Source organism: Zootermopsis nevadensis, unplaced genomic scaffold (genome assembly GCF_977971745.1).
Source record: "Zootermopsis nevadensis isolate Lab colony 2312 unplaced genomic scaffold, Znev_1.0 Znev_ptg000029l, whole genome shotgun sequence".
NCBI classification, from domain to species: Eukaryota; Metazoa; Arthropoda; class Insecta; order Blattodea; family Termopsidae; genus Zootermopsis; species Zootermopsis nevadensis.
Window position 1 is genome coordinate 511,733 of NW_028259161.1, and position 13,751 is coordinate 525,483.

Consider the following 13,751-nt stretch of genomic DNA (forward strand, 5'->3'; position numbering starts at 1 on the left):
TGTCAAAGAGAATAAAGTGTAGTATTAGCAGAGAAAAGTTAGGTGGCATTTTAGCTTCATTATGGTCCAGTACACAGGTACTAAGCTTCTGCACAAACTTCTTAACTCTCATACGTAATGAAATCGAATATGAACAGACAACTGACCACTTGGCTGCGTCCTTCAGTCGGATTTGACAAAAAAAAGAAACACGAGTCTTCGACGCGCACATCAACATCCCAGGAACAGTAACATCCAGTAGACAAAACAAATATGAAACAAGTTAATTTAGACCTGTCACATTCTTAGAATATTCGAAAACAGCTAAAAAAAAGTTTATACGGTGCTGTAAATAACTAAGACACTAAGTACACAACCACACGACCAAATAAATAACAAAACAGCTACACAATTAACTCCATGGCTCAGCGCCTTTATTGAAAATTTTATGGCTGTTCGCCGTCATAAAATTCCCCGCTTTTATGGAACCGTAAGTTCCGTTGCCGTGTTCACACACGTCCGCCACTGAACTCCGTGCTAAGCTGGTTCAATCCAGTCGACGTCATATCTTGCTGCTTTAACAGGAATCGCGTTTGATATACGCCCTTATTATCGACAGACAAAGATCTATAAACGTCCACGCTCACACCTGACCACACTACGGACTTCATTTACAGTCAACTCTTGACGTCGGCAGCTTTTCTGTTTTTGAAAGTTTAAAAGCGACTTCAGTTTCGCAGACTGCTATGAGGTGCGTGACGCCGGAACTAATCCGGATTATCGCACGGCGAGGTCATTCTCGCTTTCCACTTATTCGCCGTGGCGGAGATCAAACCGTCTACTTCATTCATTATTTCGCGGATTGCACAGAGTGCAGCAGCGGTTCCTCGCCAGCATCGAAGTGGGCACTGCATTTACAGACGAATGTAGACATCGGCGTGAAGAAATCTTCCCAACACTTTTTACGAATTAACAAAAAAAGAAGCCTTTTCGTATGAATGACTCAGTGCGTCACGACGCACTCTCACCGTACAAACGAAGCAGTTCTCTGGCACAAGGAATTCCTCCTAGTAACTGATAAATATGCAACTATCCATGTTCACAGCGACTAAATCCGAAACTTCAGGAATTTCTGCCACTGAAACGGTTCAATCCACTTCATTTGCAGTTCAATGAAATCAGTTTTCTTCATAATCATGCATCCTACTTCAGGAATGTCTGGCGATCGATGTGGCCGTACGCATTTCTTGTTTACACAATTCCTCGATCAGCTGATGCTACTCAATTTCGTGACATGTGTCGAAGATTACGGCTTAAGAAGTGGAAATAAAAGTTTCTGTAAACAAGCTGAGTTACCAACTATGACCGCCCCGTGGAGTTAAATTCAGTGGCCATCACCACATCCAGAAAAAGAAAGTTAACATTATTTCAAACTTTGCGTTCACTGTGATTCTGCTGCTGTCAGAACGACTAGGCACTGTGCCCTACTCCCCCCCCCCCCCCCCCCCCACCGCGCTCATCGCCAGTCTATTTATTGATCTATTTTTATCCAGTTTGCGTTTCCAGTGCTCCAGTATCATTCAATTTCCAACATAATGGGCGTCCTCGCTTTCAGTCCATCAGCTCGGCCACGAAATTGCAAGCGACTCGTAGGCTAACCGCAGCGCCCTGCATTCCTAGCGGCCGGCGCAACATTCGCTCTTCCATTTAACGACGCTACGCCAAACGCACTTTTTCATATAATGTGGCAACATTAGTGAAAACGTTCTTGCTGTGTCGCTTATTCAAGCCTTCACTGCATCCCGGGGCAAAGACTTTAGTACTCTGTTTTTAGAAACCGATTTAAATCTAGCATCAACATGACTGAGTCTTCATGTCCTGAGTTATACTGCGAAAAGCAATTTGGGGCCACTCAGTAGAGTAATTAGAAATGCTGAAGTGCAGAGTGTATAGCATAATTACGGCACCATTACAGATTTCGTAAAAGTTGTAACTAGCTTAATTTCCAGCAACACAACTCCTCAATTAAAACTTTTATTACTACCTACGAGTGCGGACTGCCAAACTGCTGACATGGGCCGAGTAACACGATGCGTCTACTGACGTTGCGCTCTCCACTCGAATTTTGGCGCAAATTTCTACAGCTCTTTAATTTCGCTATCCGGATAATGTCACCAGCACGTGTGCCAGACAGATCACTAATCCGCCCTATTTTCGAATCAAACTCTATTAGATCTAGATTCCTCTTCGCCGGAACAAGAGACATGCATAAAAATCTTGACAGACAAACGACAAATTACTTTTCACACACGCGTACATATATTTTTTAACTTACTACTTAGTCCTAATACTATATCCAGGCGTTTTAGGTGCGCTCGCAACTAGCATTTGTTTCTTAGTAGTTACCTACATATTAACATGAATAACCGGACAATTTCCCGTCAGGAAAAATATTCGAATCGCAACAGCCCAGGAAGGAAAGTATCGTTGTAACTTCACCTGAGGCAGACCCGTAAAGGAGTTTGGAAAGAATCGAGTTGCGTGACCAGGGAGGCGAAGGGGTGGCTGGCCGTATCTCATCGTACACACAACGAGGCAGTGCGTACTAGTGAGCAGTATTATCTCTCTCGTGAACTCGCAAAACACACACACACACAACGGAAAGATGATATAAATAAGCGGTATCCTTCGTACATTACAAAGCCACATTAATAAAATTGATCCGGGACATCTGTCCCGGGAAATCTGATAACAGAGCAATTTCACTAATTAAACGCTGATGGGATATATGATCCAAACGCACAGGGACTAAACGCATTGCTCAGCAGGGAGACTAGAACAAGGATGGGGCTCCTCCGTGAGCAAAATGAGCTACATACTAACTAAAAAAAACTTTGTGAGAAAAAGTAGGCGTGTATTTAGGTTATCTAAGCGTTTCTATCTGAACGAAAAACTTACGTACCAACAGTTACTTTTGTGGTGTGCATCTGTGCGCAATTTCAAACAGCATACATGACTTTTCCGAAATTGTAAAACCTAACCCAAATTTTTCGCACCGTTTCTACGATTGTAACTTTATAGACACAGAAGTGCATGTGTTTCACGTAACTTTATGCTTTTGCCCCCCCCCCCCCCCCACAGAATTAAGTTCAGCTCTGTTCCGTACTTCTTCGCAATCACACTTTGATCTTCCTACACAAACACATCCCCGCGGTTCGCAACGAACTGTAATTTTTGGAACGTCTTCTGCCTTCGTCGTTTCTACCCAAGCGAGTTAAAGAATTCGCTCGGTAATAGATTGTTCTTCTATGTACTGAATACACATTCTGCGTGCAAATAATCAATGCCTCTTCGAGAAACACGCCCTACACAAAACAACTGGTCAGTCAGACGCCTTTTTACAGCATCCCTGTGTTTTAGTCCGTAGCTCGCTAGCAGCACCGCTTTGAGCCTACTTCTCCGAGACCCATTTTAATATTATCACATATCTTCCCTCTGTCTCCCACCATAATTATATGTTGGATTGCACACATAAATGCGCACATCCATATGAAGCATCTTTATATATATTCATGGACACGAACCCGTATCCTGCTGTTCATACGGCATTATACATGCCTGCCGCTAACCTAACGAGGACCGTCTCGCATTTAACAAGTAACTGTCGATTCTGCATACCAAAACAACTCGGATGTGTGCGGTACTCCGGACAAAAGTCTGTGACGTACAGTTGCACACTACATCACCGTAGGGAGTTTAGAGTAACACCCGACGCACATAAGACAAAGACCAGGGCCACATCTCGCCTCTCCTTCCTCCAAGTCTTCTGGTGGGCGAGGAGAGGGCAGGACGTGATGACGCTAAGCTCAGAATTCTCTGGTGCGCTTGGAATTTCAGCATTGCGCCCGTCACCATGGATACGTCTCTTTTAACCCCCCTCTCCCAAAACTCAGCCCGCCATCCCCCCCCCCCCCCGGCTCTCCACGTAAGACTTGTAAAGGGAATGTTCTCCCTGCCAGCACCTACTAACCTAACCCAACCCAACCCAACCCATCACTCACAGCACAAAGGCTCCCACCCACTGCAGGGACGCGTACCCTGAATTGGAGGGTCAGGTCACACTGGAGCGAAAAACTTATAATAAAAGTCCGTATCATTCCTCTTCCGGCTAAACGATCTGAAATCGGCGAAGAATTAAAAGGATACGATTCTTATTCTATTCAATACAGGGGACGTCGAGTGGACAAATGCAGAGAGACTTTGTGCTCGAATCACTGAACTCACAGCGTCGTGACGCCCTGCTCGATCCATATTTTATCACGGATTCTACGAAGACCTGTGAGGGACATGGGGCTTCTCGGAATAATACGCGTAAAAAATATTCCTCTGGCAATGTAAAGGGATCGCGAAGAATCGCCCTGATGACGGAAGCAGCAAGGACCTCCGAAACGTCGGTAAACTTCTACCAGACTAGGCGGTGCTACGACCCAGATGACGGCAGCCATGTTCAAGGAACAAAAGTACACAATGCTGTGGCAGGTTCGCAGCCGAAATGTCATGATTTAATCACAGAAGACGACGATTCGTATGGAGAATTACTTGGTGGTTCCTCAGTCTGGTTAACCGAACACGCAAAGTCAGCAACAAAGAAGAAGCTGCTTAAGTTCGGGAGGCGGCGGATTCGAACCTAAGTGATGACTGTCGATGATTTCCTGCTTTCGTCTTACAATACATTATTTTATACTGTGATGCTGTTTCAGTGCTTGGCTGTATCTGACCTGGAATGGCTGTTGCCACGCACATGAATAAATTCAACTGACCGAATCATCACTGTCTATAAAATGAGTAAGACCTGTAAGTGAGACGTTCGATCTTTCTAAAAGAGGCTCCTCCATCCAGTCGCTCCAATGAAGCGCCTGCAAAATCTGGTTTAGATTACTTGCACAACACAGGAGCCGGAGAATCGCATGATCGCGGCGTTCTCTTGTGGCCAAGTGAAACTCTCGTTTCGCACTTGGAACCGCCAGTTCCGTGGCCGACAGACAGAACCTCTCTCCTGTGTTCTGTGCTTAAACTTTATCTAGCGACGCTTTATTAACGGCACACGCTACGTAGCTTGGAGCAGAGAGAGAGAGAGAGAGAGAGAAAAAAAATAAGAGGGCATGGATTATGGAAGCGATACGATCCATCGACTCAATCAGTCCCTTCACACGCGTGTTGTCTTCACTGACACAACGTCATCAAGCCATAACAGCTCGCCGATGTGCGAATTAATTTGAGGCGTTATGTAATCCACTAATTCGTATGCAGGCATAAACAGAAAACAGAGGGATATTTTACCGAAACATGTTCGTAAGGATTTACCAATAAGGTGCCGAATACGAAGATAACTAATGGCTAATGGCGAAGTTGTCCTTGCTGGCGACCACTTTGCACCGAGTTTTATCAAACTCGGGACGCTTTTCAGGTACTTTATTGTATTCTCGCCCTGGCGCCAAGATTCTGCATCCAGGCGGGGCGGGGGGGGGGGGGTGCTCGAGATGTTTGCAGCTGGAGAACGCTACTACGACACTGTCATCAAATATTCAAAAAAAAACCTCGAACAAAACGCAAAAATATGGAAAAATGTGAACGAAGGGGACTCGGAGTAAGCAGAAAAATTGTTTTGTAAATAAATAAGGTGAAAATTGAATTCGTCGAAGTATAATAACGCGCCTAAGTATGAATATTTTGCCGGCACTACACGCTCTGCGTTTAAACGTGGCTACTCTGCGCTGGAAGAAATGGAATTCAAGGAACTGAGAAGGGATACTCACGAAACTTCACGGAAAATACGCCCCAGCCCGTCGAACACACGGCAGCGACAAAATAAATGCAAAATGCACTTCCATCTGTGAGGGAAGATGAAACTGACTATGAAGCTTCTTCCACGATCAGAATTACCGTGCCCGGTCACTTAAAACTAAAGTTTTAGTGGGAGAAGAACCAGAAGGCTTAAACGCGGATGACAAAAGAGGCGCCATTGGACACCATCTTGAACCAGTTCCATCCCACTCCGAACACCTCAAATCTGATTCAATTTAATTCAATTCAATTAAATTCAGTTAATTTATTTACGTGTTTACCAACAGCAAGAAGCCTATAACAGGCAAACACTGATAATACATACAATAATAATGAAATAATAAAGAAAAATACTACACAAACAGATTAACTAAACTTATACATGTACAGTATTAAATATAACTGCCAAGTACAGGCAAACCCAAAATAGAAACAATATTAACACAAAGCAAAATAAATGAAGAAATATAAATAAAAACAAATAATCCACCTAGGGAACACTAATATAATTGTAAAACTTTAAAAAATATAAAAAGACAGATAACGAAGCTAAATCATTTCCCTTGTTGAGAACGTTCGCTCAAGGGAGACAATGTTTATGCCAAATACGTCCAAAAATTTACATACGTCATTTGCAGCGATGACGCACCTGGCTGAAGGACTATGTCTTAGTACACTGCTCATCACCTGTCTTAACATAATTCTTCCATCTTCTCGCCAGTCTGCCAATTAACACCCTTTCAAGCAGTTTCTGCACTAATTTCATATATATATTCCTTGTTTTTGCAATTACAATGTATTTATATTGGGGGGACAACTGAGATAATAAAGCTGGCAGGAGTGGCCAAGCATTGACAATAACAGTCTTCACAAATAGCATTCATTTTAATTCCCATAAACATATGTAGTATTGGTAAACGCTGTTAGGTTTGATATTTAAAATCACGGTTTCCACTTCATTAGAATTTAATGGGAATTTACAATTTATTGTAAAACAGCAGATCATTCTAAAACCAGCAGTTACTTTATAACATTCGGAATGTCACACTTACGAGTAATAATTTTGTATTAAACAAGATTCTGCTCATGTGCACATCATAGAACACGGAGAACGCGACCATCGGACCCTTTCTTGAACCTGTCGAACCCAGAGTACACACTCCCACCTCATTTGTCTGCGATCCATTACATAAGATGCTTCTCCCCCCCCCCCCGGCCCCCACCAACAACTGTAACGTTTTCCATCCCTTTGCTACGTGACCTCGGTTCTACCCAAACTATGTCATCAGGACCATAAAAATAATGTAATCTAATGTAATTATTAAAGTGTTTGTTGACAGAAAGAAAGCCAATTAAGAACTGCCACTTAAAAGGACTCTAATAAAAACAGAAATGCACACGACACGAGAAAGATACAAATGACAGATAAAACACAACAAGGAGAGAACAGGGCGTACGTCAACGGCTAATGAATATGGCCGACACAGAAGTTTAAACGAAAATATACGGTAATTAAGATTGTGCGATGTTAACAAGCGAAATACAATCCTTGTTTAAAATATCACTGTTCCTGCAAAACAGAAGCACATCTATCTGACGGACAGGCATCAAAGTGGCTGTTCATTAAATTAACAGATTAGCCTCGCAGGAACCAGGAATCAGAACAGAATATACTTTGGTTTGCTTATAAAACGTTGATGATGAATAGGACAAGGAGAGACAACTTACTGAAACGGAGTGACGAAACATTCAAGGTGACGAATTTTCCTCCACATGGAAATGAACCGGAAACCCGTCTGACTGGCAGCAGTGGATGCCTCGCGGCCAAGACCTCGTCCGAACAACTTCGACCGACGAGGATACGAAATCCGCGGTTCACCAGATAAACAAATGAAAATTTAAATTTTAATGGCACTAATAACTGCGCCCTTGGCGACCGTGACAACAGATTAGAGACCGGGAGGTAGTACGGCCGTGGGATTACAGGGGTTAAAACCAAAATAATATAATACAGTTCCAAATTATCAAAATATCGGGACACTCACTCCTACATCTTTGGTGTGTTTTATTTTTATTTATTTTTACTTCCATTTTATTGATACTTTCTAACTATAATTTATATATTTTGCATTTTATTCTCAAAATTCATTTATAAATTCTTTCAAATTCTTTAGTGTTTCTTTCAATCATTTACTTACAGGCCGATATGTACATCTAATAACATTTAAGAAAAACAACACCTTCGCCCAAAAATGGAAAAAACAAACGTAATGAAACATCACCAAAAAAAACTACAGAAATCATAATTGAGTTTTAAGTTCTTAGATATATTTTACACCTGATGATGGTTTTATAAAAACCGAAACATGTTGTGTAAATGTTCCAAAATGTAAATCGATCAATCGATGTGGAACATGAATGATATTTTATTATCTTAATTATAAGAAATTTTAAATATTGTGATCAGACGGATTAAAATAAATAATTATCAAAATATATTAAAAGTAGATATTAAAAAAAGAACATAGAGGATGAAGTCAAACAAAACTCACTCTGCTCAGGCTTCCGGCTGGAATACCGACCAGCAACGTTCGACATATATACAGAACAAAACGCAAGATTGGACCTAGCTCACAACAGGCAGGGAAATTTGACTTCAGGATTTGTCTCTCTCTCTCCGGCGAAGTTCCCTGCACACAGACTGGCCGCCGCACTGCCTCATTGGGCATCGAAGCCTGTGGCTCCAAAGACCGCGAACATGGTGGAGGTAGGCCACTCCGAGCCATGAGCTATTGCTCTTAATAAATGTTATTTTCTGCACCGCTCAATGAGCCTGGTTATACAATGTTTGATAGGGTGGTACGAATTTAAAACTTTCTGCAAGGTAGTAGCTGGCAGCGGAGACACAACGTGGTGTATTTCTCCCATGTGTGCATTAGCAGATTAACTTCTAATGCTCGTAACAATAAAAGGCATCTTATAAGTATCAGAGCTTAGAAAATGTTCAAGATACATAAACCATGTTACATAATGCTATTGATTTCACAGACGCGAAGCTCCTGACGAAAAACTGATAAACTGGGGGGGGGGGGGAGTTAAGACAGGGTTCTGTAACCCTACTCCACTGTCTTTGTTCCCCGCAGAAAGTACGGGCCTGCTCCGCACGTCTTAACACAAATGCAAGATTACGTCCCCGACGCTCGCAACTACAAAGAGAATACTGAAGTCGCGTGTACGAACCTCCGTGGAGTAAATGCGCTTTCGTTCTGAAGTCCGTAATGTGACGTCTTCCTTCACAACTTCAGTGTCTCTCTTTATTCGGGGACGACGCGAAAATCTGCCGGCGGCAACAGTCACTTCTTAAACCTCGGTGTAGACTGGAGGATAACATTAAAATGCATGTCGAATAACTGGATCGCGAAGGGTTTTTTCGTGTGCGGTGGCGTAGGATAGAATTGAAATACATTTTGCACAGCACAAAGAGTGCGTGAGGGTTCAGAGTGAATCCAATTGATCCAGGAAGCCAGGCTGTTGAGAAGAAGGAAATTAATATCCGCATTCCATTAAAGCAGAGCATTCCGTGACCAACTGGCTAACTACAAATTTGACGCGATGCCTCTGAGCCCTGGACGTCACGTGTTATCAGCGGCCGACTGGCTACCAAGCGACCACGTGCGTAACCAATGCAACATGGCCTACGTGAGTGAAACTATGATCGCCTTCACTGAAGTTATTCGTCATATCGCAGATCAAAATATCCACCGCTGTCAAGAAACTCGATTGTTCAACAAAACCATCACAGAAGTTCGCACTGAATTGCACATACCCTCAGCCAGTTCAGTCCAGCTCGCACATCCGTAACGGTCGCCTTCCGATTCCAGTTTAATATTATCCTCTCACTCGCGTTTCATCAAACGAATAGCATCCATCGTTCCACGCGGTTCACCGCCAAATAATTTCCTCTGTCTTTTCTACGTTTCATTTGTCTTCGTCTGCCAACTGCAGAACACAAAATACCACTAATAATAAAGCAACGCCAATCGATCGGCGAGATAAAATGAAAATAATGACTTTTGCTTATCTTAATTTCAAACGAAACGTAATTCGTGACAGCCTTACGCCGTCCTACGTAAATCGTGCGACACTAGTTTAACCCTGAAGAAGGAGGTAGAACGTTCCTCCGAAACGTCAGTAAATAAATCGATAATACGGGCTGTGATGTACTTACTGGCAACTGAAGCACGAGGCCATGACAAGTGGCATTACTATGGAATTCGATGCGATACGTTTGAGACTTGGCGATGAGAGTGGGCGACCAACAAAAGCCATCACATGGATGAACGAAGATTTTGTCCTGCGTCATGACACACATGAACACGACTCCACTGCCAATCTTCTCTAATTGACTAGCAACACGAACGCTCTGAACTTTGGTTGCTTGGTAACGGACGGACGTGGATTATTAAAAAAGTAGGGACTGTGTTATTTATCATCCTACATTTCAATTTTAAAAAAAATACAGGAGTAGTACATTCATCGATATTTGATTGGTGTTGAGAGCGAATTACACGCACTCTCGACCACAGCGCTAGAAGCAAGGACCCGGTCCACTGACGATGAAATGACAAGCCATCAATCAGCGTAAAGTCGTTTTGACAGAACATGCTGTTGCACACACACAGGAGGGGTGGGACGATTAGGAAATTGGGTATAAAATGAAAAATCCACACGTTGAAAAACTGTGAGAGTGTCAAAGGGCAGACTTAAAAAGCAACAACAACCAACAAATCCCACTGACATATTCTCACCTCTTCAATAACACCGAATGCTTTCATTAAATTTTAAATTGCGATCAGACAGCGAAAGTTCCACTGAACGAAAAATGCACCGAGTGACAAGTCTCCATGCAACAGTGGTACGTAGGACGAGGGTCGATGCCACCGGAAGGAAATTATGCACCGACGACTTAAGCAAACACGCGAGAGCCATTCGCCCTTGCTGCTGAGGAAAGCCATGACTGGTGTTTGAGGCAATATTTGGACGTAAGATGGATGGCACGGGGGGGGGGGGGGGGGGTGTTTGAATATTACGTAACGAGGAACTGGTGATCGATGCAGAGAAACTGCTGGAGGCGATGGTCCATTCGCTACAGGAACACTATTTTCAACATTGTCCAATGTCTGTGGTATACTCGACATACACGACGTTTCGGGAGTTGATCCTATTCCTGTCTTCAGGTGACTGGTTGTCATGATATTGACACTTTATGAGATATCACATACAAACACTGTTCAATGTCCAACATAGTTTTCCTATAGGGACATTGACACCCTTAGAGTAGAAACACTGAGGGGATTTTGATGGGTAAGACATGCAGCACGGACAGCAGTGACAAGAAACTATCACGACTTTGTTAGGAAAACCTCTTTCAAGGAGGATACAAGGAAGACGAAGAAGGATGTTTGATAAAATCGAGATGATATTTTTCGCTTGCTTTGCTCATGCGCTTCAAAACAATATTTAAATTCAGTTCCTATATTAAAAACCTGTCTTCTTTGCTGAGTAATCAGCTGGTTAATGCTGTCTCGGAATGAAATCGCCGGGGTTTCCGGGACAAAACTTGTACATATTTTTCTCATGCTATTTCAAGACAATACAGAGAAAACTTTGCTGCTGGAGGTACGCGTGGTGTTACGTAAGACAACTATGAGGACGCTGCTTCTAGATTGTCTCGCTTCTCGTCGGGCGCTTAGCGGTATTGTTGCAATTCGGAAGGGCTCTCGGATTCCAAAGAACATTTGCCAAGGGCGTGTTCCAAAAGCACTGGACTGAGACGAGATGGCAATTGATAATAACTGATAATGGACTGAGATGTTTTTAAACCTGTCTTCATTCATCTTTCTTGTAACAGACTACAGCGTCGTAATGAGATGCTATTCAAGACGACCACAAACATTACGACATTTGATCGCACTCAAAAAACCCTCACACTGTTCTACAAAAAACGAACACTCATAGTCTGTAGAATATCCGCGGAGATTTTCACAAAGTGACCTCGGATATACTTCCGACGTAATGGTCCGGTGGACAAATTGTCATTCTCTAGTCGGCTGTAGTCAAATTAGTGCAACACTGAACTAAAGCTCAACAGTGACCACGGATCACATGAGTGTAGCATAGACCTACGTGGTGCGGCGTGCAGAAAGTCTTCGGAATATCGATGTACTCCCAAGAATACAGCTCTAATCGTTTTACTCTCAATGCTCTGATGTAAAGACGTCAGGGCTGTCCACATATCAGTATGACGTCAGTGTATTTCAGTGCACTCATAAGAAGTGTAATTTTTTTTTCTTTGCATGTCCCTCGTAACACGGACTCCGCTTTCATTTTCAGAATTCCGCCCGCAAGTGTCAACACTGCAGCCCGAAAGATGACATCGCAACAGGCGGGAAAAGGCAAGTATAATTTGGCGATTATGATGACGTAGCCAGCACACAAAGTGCTTGATACACAAAAACTTTCCTTAGTTAAGAATTTTATCGGGAACAACACTGCGCCTTCGTCTTCATTCTCTTGAAGTACAGAGCAAAATGTTCGTAGCTGTGGCCCACGTGTGCAGAATACCCCCCCCCCCCCCCCCCCCGTTTCAGACACTTCTTTGTTTAACTTGTCTAAAGATACGAAAATTTCCCTGTGATGGTTCAAACCACAAGCCGGATGATTTCCAACAAATAATTTCACATGCCAATCCAATACACGCACCAGTTTCACAGTTTCCGAAATAATAAAAGAAATATTTTTAAGTTGTGTCATCTCACAACTTGATAATCGATGCAGTAACTTCGATTACATCCTCCTTACAGTTAGATTCAAGGATTACGTGCCATGTACTGGGTTACATACGAGCGCACGACGAGTTTTAATACACGAAATTTAACTGGCATCCGTTAAGAGGCAGGCAGATGGACGGACACATTCTTATCATTAACCATTCAGTTTATATACTTGGAGCAAATAGCATTAAAACCTGTTGTCGCTTGGAACATAAACCAACACAAAATCTCGGTTCGTGAAGTCAGCGTTTTTAGCGCGCGACATGACCAACGATAAAACTGTATGACGTCATTAAATCGTTATTAACAATTACGTTTCAGCCGGACTCGAAAAGGGAGTTTCACGTCAACGAAATAGGGTAAAGTTGGGAATGTCGAACACGGGACGGACGGAGCATGCGCCTGCTTTTTAATTTTAAAAACGGAGTGGAAAACTTTCTTACATTTATAACTTCTTCAAAATCTGTGGCAAATAAAGGCACGTACCATACCCTGGCTCGTGCAAGCAGCGTTCGCTCTTACCGACCTTTTAGGAAATCCGGAACTGGAAATGGAATTCTGCTAACTCTTTCTTTCTTCAGACATTCACAGATATTCATTTGCCGTTCAAGAAAATGTTTATTCTTATTACTGTTATCGGCGTATTATTTTAAGAACTTAAAAAATAAAAACAATATAACACAGCGTGATGTCTAAATGCTAATTAATGTTACAGTTGGGCACGTGGAATTTTATAGCTACAGTATTTTTTAAGTTAGTAAACAGAAACACACACACACACACCTCGGTGTTTCGTCGGGCAACATTTAGCGAAGGTTATTTTTGTGCTAGTAAAAATTACACAATGAAAAGGTATTGCTCACTTCTTTCTTCCTGTCATACGTAATTTTGTAACTATTGATTGAGAATTCGTGGTGGCCTCAGCTTACAGACCAAAGCACTTCGAGGAAAGTTCGGTTCGCAAGTTCTTGTCAGTCTGCGCGAGAGATCTGCAAATCCTCTCTCACGTTTCAATGTGCGTGAGGACGTCGCGTCGAGGGGGCAAGGGAACAACATTTACAGTCATGGCGTGCATACGGGGTACAAACTCTTCGA

At 42.7% G+C, this 13,751-nt stretch overlaps 1 protein-coding gene and 1 long non-coding RNA gene across 2 annotated transcripts in view; one reads left to right on the plus strand and one right to left on the minus strand.

The window, feature by feature from the left end:
• The window catches only part of LOC147872230 (uncharacterized), a 74,120-nt gene extending 61,817 nt beyond the window's left edge, over positions 1 to 12,303 (plus strand). Inside the window, exon 3 of the long non-coding RNA XR_015537740.1 lies at positions 12,217 to 12,303. This is a non-coding gene — a long non-coding RNA (uncharacterized LOC147872230). The remainder of the gene's footprint in view (positions 1 to 12,216) is intronic.
• Positions 1 to 13,751, minus strand: part of LOC110837873 (membralin) — a 294,281-nt gene that overhangs the window by 66,219 nt on the left and 214,311 nt on the right. The window lies entirely within an intron of this gene.